The sequence below is a fragment of the Cryptotermes secundus genome, unplaced genomic scaffold (assembly GCF_002891405.2).
Source record: "Cryptotermes secundus unplaced genomic scaffold, Csec_1.0 scaffold929, whole genome shotgun sequence".
Taxonomy (NCBI): domain Eukaryota; kingdom Metazoa; phylum Arthropoda; class Insecta; order Blattodea; family Kalotermitidae; genus Cryptotermes; species Cryptotermes secundus.
In genome coordinates, this window is record NW_019725015.1 from 1,072,295 (window position 1) to 1,080,171 (window position 7,877).

Consider the following 7,877-nt stretch of genomic DNA (forward strand, 5'->3'; position numbering starts at 1 on the left):
CCCCCCCCCCTGCCTACTACGTATATAAGCAGCGCCTTTCACTTCCTATCACTACAGCTACTGCTCTCTGCATTCCAAGCCTTTAACCTGCTCTGAAGATGGAGGCGATACGTTCCTCCGAAACGAAGAATACACGGCGCCTAAACCCAGAAGACTACTTTCTTCTGTGTGATCTTGTTTAAAGGAACCTGCCTACTGCATCTAATGTGTACCTTTTTATCACACTGCATGGCTTCACATTCCAGAACACAGTACTGCCAAATTAACCACTGTGAAAACGTGAAATCTCACATCACTGTAATTGGTTCTGTGATGGCAAGACAACATCACTGTTGTTGAATTCTGCCCTTGAAGGTTTTAGCCCTTTCCATGCTCAGAAACATAGGCACATCCCTATCTTTGACTTGAAAACAACCTCCTCTGCCATTGCATCACATTTAAAACCAACTTACATGAGATTTGAGATTCTCATGACAGTCAGTATTAAAATTATAGTCTTCTGAGATGTGACACCATAGTCTGGTAGATTGGTACCAACATTTTGTAGGAACATACTGCCACAATCTTCAAGGTAGCGCACTACTGTCCTGAATGAGGACATGGGAGTTTCTCTGACATTGGTAGCCACCAGTAAGACTGTACAGTGTTATAATCCAGAAAACCACACTCTAAAATCACTACAGAATGAAACAGCTTGTTTTAAGGAATTAAATTCTGCATGAAAATGGTTAATAATGATAAACCAAGAAAACAATAATAAAATTATTATTCCGTTCAGTAGATGGCAACACTGTTGCTCTGAACTCTGTATTGGAGTGTGGTCTGTGGTAAGATTAAGGCTAAGTATGATTGTGTTTCTGCGATTTGCTTCACTCTTGACACTAGATTTTGTATAATTACATCTATGTAACTGCAGTTAATCAAATCTGCATGATGTATTATGTGGAATTCTCATATGAATCTTGATATGGTTATATGCATATTTAAGTTCTCTCTGCTTGGTGTGCTCTGTGATAGAGGACAGCTTTCTAACTGTTCTGATGACAACATGAGTGTGATGTGAACAGACACAGAACTTGGCTCCAGACCATCTAATTACAGGATGTCAAATTTGATAAGAGTCAGAGCTCCCAAAATAGTTACATTTGCTGTAAAACAGTGGTTCCTAAACTTTTTCCCTCTGCAGAGTACTTGGACTTGTGATGTTCTTTATGCAACAAGAATAAAAAATTATTCTTACGGCATCATTCAAGCTAGGAACAGTAGTATCAGCCAGTAATATGTAATATTATTTTGTGGTTTATGCATGTAAACAAATAATAATAATAACAACAACAACAGTCATCGTACATTCACACTTGGCAGAAACAAAAGATGCAAAAAAAAAATAAGCGTATATAATAGACTGCTAAAATGAAAGTAGAATTGATAATTTTTTCTGATAAATGTGGAAGAGACTGCCATTACCTGGTTTCAATGTCAGAACATCTTGCTGTAGTGTGTGGAATGTGAATGTTGGACAAGAGCACAGTCTAAGAACTGCTGTTATAAAGGCTCATAGCAAATGGGTGCAGCCCTAAATTAGGATTTCCCATGATTACACTTCAGTTTGTGTTGTCCCATTTCAGCACTTTCTTTTTTAAAGTTACATATTTATAGTTTGGCTCAGGTATAAGTTATTCCTCAAAATAATGCAGAATAATAAAACTTTTTGTCTGTTTCCTGAAGCTGTAAACAATGGAATATGAATAAGACTCGTGGCATAACCTGTCAAAGATGACAGTAAAAATCTTTCCTTTGTATCTTTATCCCTCAACTTTCTTCCTCTCCTTTAAACCTTTACATCATTCCCTCCTCCATATTCCTTTCCCTTGTTATTTGTGTGTTCTGTTCCTTCAAATTACATCCCTAACCTCCAATCCTCTGCTACTTTATCTGCTTCTTCTGCTTTGAGTCCTTTCCCATCCCTTTTATTTGGATGCCCTGTTGTCCTTTGTCTCGCTGTGTCCTAGCAACAGAGTTCGGTATTGTCCAAGTGTGACAGGAACTTCACCTCTTCTCTTTATAGAAAACATTTATGGTTGAATTTTAAGTTTTGCTATATAGAAATTTCTAACTTAACATAACCCTGGGGCTTCATTGCTAGTAGAAAATTAGCTTACTATAGGAGTTCTAACAGGAGCTACAGAAGTGTCCAGTTCGTCACCATGCAGACAACATTAATATAAGGTGGAACAGAGAGAACTTAGTTTTTGTTCAATGCTGTATGAAACATGTCACATTGTAACATTTAGATACCTTACAATCTCGTTTTATAAAAAAACAATACTTTCCCTTAATTTTTTTAATAAAGTTTTCTTTTTATGTATAGCTCACAACATAGACTGTTCATTCACGTTTAATGTTCTATGTTCTGTCATATCAGTACTGTGTTAATTGTAATCGATGTACGCAATAAATATCTGCTGTAATAACATCAGTTTAATTTTCAAGTAACTAACTTCCTAATACCTGTCTTCACCTCTCAAATGTGCTCTTCCCATGAATGTCAACACATAAAATTTTACATGTGCTCTTTCCATGAGTGTTATTACCCAAAATTTGATAAGTGGCATTTCTTTTGAGGTTTTTTTCAGTTGACCGAATCCTTCCAGCCGCACTAGGCCGTGAGGTTTACTCAGCCTCTAACAGAAATGAGTATCAGGAATTAATTAAATAATTTTCCTGGGGAGTAAAGTGCACAGCCAGCATGTAAGGCTGACAACCTTACCACCATCTTTGAGCCGATTGTCTAGATAATGTGGGAGCCTCAACGTCTCACAACCCTATGGGCCTTCACGGCCTGGTACAGGGATAGCTTTACTTTACTTTACTTTCTGTGGAGGTCAGCACCTACAATTGTATATGCATACTTATTCACACGGCAATGAACATTAATATTGTGGCCTTTTGGGATGTGCCTCATACATCTTTTGGTTCATTACTTTATGACACTGTCAGTATCAAGGCTCCAAAGTTTTGTATCATAAGATGATTAATGGATGATAAATTGGAAATACAGTAAAACTTGGTTATAGCAACATCGGTTTCTGCAATACCTTGTCTATTGCGTCAAATATTCAATGGTACGAACTAATTCCTCATAAAGCAACTGTTTTTATACCTTGCTTAGTACGACATGCACAAATGCATCAACCTCGTATGTAACGTCATTTTCATTCCTGAATTTCTCTGATATGGTGGGAAAGTTCGATGTGTCTGCCCACCCTCACTTTCTCTANTTTTAAGCACTGAAGAGAAAGTTAAAGTGATTCGTGAAATATTGTGTGTATTGTCAGTGAAAAGCGCTGTAATATGTCTTTGATATTACACATTTTGGCAATTCCACGTTAATGTTACGATAGTCTGTACTTAATTACGTATTTCACTAAAAATGCAACATTTTAACTCGGTTTTTGGTAGATTTTTACGTGACTAACATAAGGCTACTGTGGAAGTGCCCATTTCAGTTACAACGACATTCATTTATAACGACACTATTTTTAGGTCCCTTTGATGACGTTATAACCAAGTTCTACTGTAATTTTGAAGGAAGGAAGGGGCTGTGGCCTAATCAAAGTACTTTCCTGACATTTTCCTGTAGGGATTGAGAAAAACTAAGAAAAAAACCAGGACAGCCAGTGTCCTGGCAATGATTCAGACTGAGCTTTACCTGTCTACAACCTTAGGGCATTATCATCAGACCAACTTGTTCAAGCACTGTGTAGTCTGACAGATGGTAACCAGTGTTTTAGAGCAGGCATGTCCAACACGTCAATCGTGATCGACCACTTGATCCTGGGACGATTTTTGGTCGATCTCATAGGCCTATAAGGAAATTATCATGAAAAGCATGTAAATTCACTTTTAATATACAAGTAATATGATTATATTCAGGTTTTGTAGGGAAAATACATATTAAAGTAGTCTGTACTTTCAATGTATGTTGCTTGTACAACAAACATCATGTGTCATGTTATTTTTACCAATATTTTTGCTTAAAGCGAGGTACGATGATATGAGGGGATGGTAGATCACTGGTAGTTTTGACACTAAAAGGTTGATCACAACCTGTTTGAAGTTCGACATGCCTGTTTTAGAGGAACATAACTGCTTCCATCTTCAGGGTTGAAGTCAGCCAAGTAAGGAAAGTGTCGGGTTATACAGAAAAAGGGAGAATGGGCTTGGTTCTTGGTGAATAGGTGTGGGAAATTGCAAACATGATGGCAAAAGGAGGAAGAATGTAAGCAAGATAGGTGAATGGTAAGAAAAGTAAAGGTAAAGTTAACATTTTGATTAATTAAATAAGCACCATGCCATAAACATGTATGCGAGTGTGGAGGTATAGTTCTATCCTTCTTGACCTCGATGCTAGATCGAGGTAAGTGGTCATCTTCACATCCTGCCCACTTTACCCCCATGGAAAGAGACTGGTAACCACTGGACAGGGGTCATGCCATAGCTCAAGCAGTTAGTCACTGACTTTCCATCACGGCAGCCCGGGTTCGATCCCGGGTCTGGTGAAGTGGGATTTGTGGTGGACAAAGTGGCGCTGGGGCAGGTTTTCTCTGCGCACTTCGGTTTCTGCTGCCAATCTTCATTCCACAAATTGCTCCACAATCACCCTCACCTATCATCTGGGGCTGGTACAATAGGCCAGAAGTGGCTGCAGTACAAGGGACTTAGTCCCACCCCACTAGCAATAAAAAAATGGACAGGAGGCTGGGTGGGCCTCAGAGCAGGTCTGGATGCTGAAGAATAGAGACAAATCTCTTGCTAATGCTGGGAATAAACCTTATATATCCAGCCCAGAGCTATACCACCCTTTGCAAGGCATGGAAAGAAGAGGAATAATTGCCCTTTTGCTAGGTTATGGAAGGAAGAGGAATAGTTTGAAGGGGAAAAAAAGGAAGTGAAATAGGGAGAAGATGAATGGAAGAAGTTGGAGGGGGGATAAAATAAAGTCCCATATAAGAAACTAAGCATAGAAAATGTCATCGCTTGCTCTTGGAAGGACACATCTTACATTCAGGGCGTCAATGAGAGGCTTCCAGGACTTGCTCAGGCAGAAGTAATGGCATCTCTAATCTGCCTGATGCAGACAGTTACAGGGGAGGCTGTACATCACTGTGTCTTCCATACTAGGTTATATTTTTGAGCCTGAGAATGCAGGGCATTTTCCTTGACAGGAGGCCAACAGTCTAGTGTTATGCTTGGAGAGCGTCCTACTAACGCAGTCATGTCAACAAAGTATATGTTGGTAGAACCTTGATGTGACTTGACATGAGGCGATGCGGGACGGGGCGAGGCTAGGATAGGCCAGGCTAGTTTAGGTTAGGTCAGCTTAAGTTAGGTCAGGTCAGGTCAGGTTAGGTTAGGTTAGGTTAGGTTTGCGCAGTAGACTTGTGCGCATCAATCAGTAATTGAGGGGTACCATTCCCAGATGTTAGGTGAGGTTTGGTGATTTGAGGTGAAGTGACATCAGGTGACGTGACGAGACGTGACTTGACGTGACTTGGCGGGACATGGCGTGACTTGACGAGAGGTGAGGCGAGGCTTGGCTAGGTTAGGTTAGGTTATGTTAGACTAGATTAGGTTAGGTTGGGATAGGTTAGGCTAGGTTTGCGAAGTAGACTTGTACGCATCAATCAGTAACTGAAGGGTACCATTCCCTGCTGTTAAGTTAGGTGAGGTAAGGTGATGTGGGGTGATGTGAGTTGACCTGACGTGACGTGACTAGAAGTGACTTGGCGTGATTTGACGTGATTCGGCGTGACTTGGGGTGACTTGACACAATTGATATGACTAGACGTGACTTGGGGTGACTTGACACAACTTCATATGTCCTGGCGTGACTTGACGTAACATGATGTGACTTGACGTAACATGATGTGACTTGGCGTGACTTGACGTGACTTGGCGTGTCTTGACGTGATTTGACCTGACTTGGCGTCAGTTGACGTGACTTGAATGATTTGGCGAAAGTTGACGTGAGGCGAGACGGGGCGAGGCAAGGTGAGGCTGGACGAGGCAAGGCGAGGCGGGGCGAGGCAGGGCGAGGCGAGGCGAGGTTAGGCTATGGTAGGCTAGGCTAGGCTAGGTTGGGTTAGGTTAGGTTTGCGAAGTAGACTTGTACGCATCAATCAGAAACTGAGGGGTACCATTCCCTGCTGTTAAGTAAGGTGAGGTGAGGTGATGTGGGGTGACGTGAGTTGACCTGACGTGACGTGACTAGACGTGACTTGGCGTGATTTGACGTGACTCGGCGTGACTTGGAGTGACTTCACACAACTTGACGTGACTTGACGTAACATGATGTGACTTGACGTGACTTGGTGTGTCTTGACGTGATTTGACCTGACTTGGCGTAATTTGCCATGATTTGGCGTCTGTTGACGTGACTTGACTGATTTGGCGTCACTTGGCGTGACTTGACGTGAGGAGAGACGAGGCAGGGCGAGGCGGGGCGAGACGAGGCTAGGCTAGGCTAGGTTAGGTTAGATTAAGTTGGGTTAGGTTAGGTTAGGTTTGCGCAGTAGACTTGTACGCATCAATCAGAAACTGAGGGGGACCATTCCCTTCTGTTAAGTTAGGTGAGGTGAGGTGAAGTGGGGTGACGTGAGTTTACCTGACGTCACGTGACTAGACGTGACTTGGCGTGATTTTACGTGATTCGGCGTGGCTTGGGGTGACTTGACACAAATTGATATGACTAGACGTGACTTGGCGTGACTTGATACAACTTCATGTCTTGACGTAACATGATGTGACTTGGCGTGACTTGGCGTGTCTTGACGTGATTTGACCTGAATTGGCGTAATTTGCCATGATTTCGCGTCAGTTGACGAGACTTGACTGATTTGGCGTGACTTGGCGTGACTTGACGTGAGGCGAGACGGGGCGAAGCAGGGCAAGGCGGGGCGAGGCGAGGCGAGGTTAGGCTATGGTAGGCTACGCTAGGCTAGGTTAGGTTGGGTTATGTTAGGATAGGTTAGGTTAGGTTGGGTTAGGTTAGGTTTGCGCAGTAGACTTGTACGCATCAATCAGAAAATGAGGGGTACCATTCCCTGCTGTTAAGTTAGGTGAGGTGATGTGGGGTGACGTGAGTTGACCTGACGTGACGTGACTAGACGTGACTTGGCGTGATTTGACGTCATTTGGCGTGGCTTCGGGTGACTTGACACAAATTGATATGACGTGACGTGACTTAGCGTGACTTGACGTGACTCGGCGTAACTTGGAATGACTTGACACAACTTCATATGTCTTGACGTGACTTGACGTGACTTGGCGTCTCTTGACGTGATTTGACTTGACTTGGCGTAATTTGCCATGATTTGGCGTCTGTTGACGTGACTTGACTGATTTGGCGTGACTTAGCGTGACTTGACGTGAGGTGAGACGGGGCGAGGTGAGGCAGGGCGAGGCGGGGCGAGGCGAGGCGAGGCGAGGTTTGGCTATGGTAGGCTAGGCTAGGCTAGGCTAGGTTAGGTTGGGTTATGTTAGGTTAGATTAGGTTAGGTTGGGTTAGGTTAGGTTAGGTTTGCGCAGTAGACTTGTATGCATCAATCAGAAACTGAGGGGTACCATTCCCTGCTGTTAAGTTAGATGAGGTGAGGTGATGTGGGGAAACGTGAGTTGACCTCACGTGACGTGACTAGACGTGACTTGGCGTGATTTGACGTGATTCGGCGTGGCTTGGGGTGACTTGACACAAATTGATGACTAGACGTGACTTGGCGTGACTTGACGTGACTCGGCGTGACTTGACGTGCTTTGCGTGACTTGGTGTGTCTTGACGTGATTTGACCTGACTTGGAGTAATTTGCAATGATTTG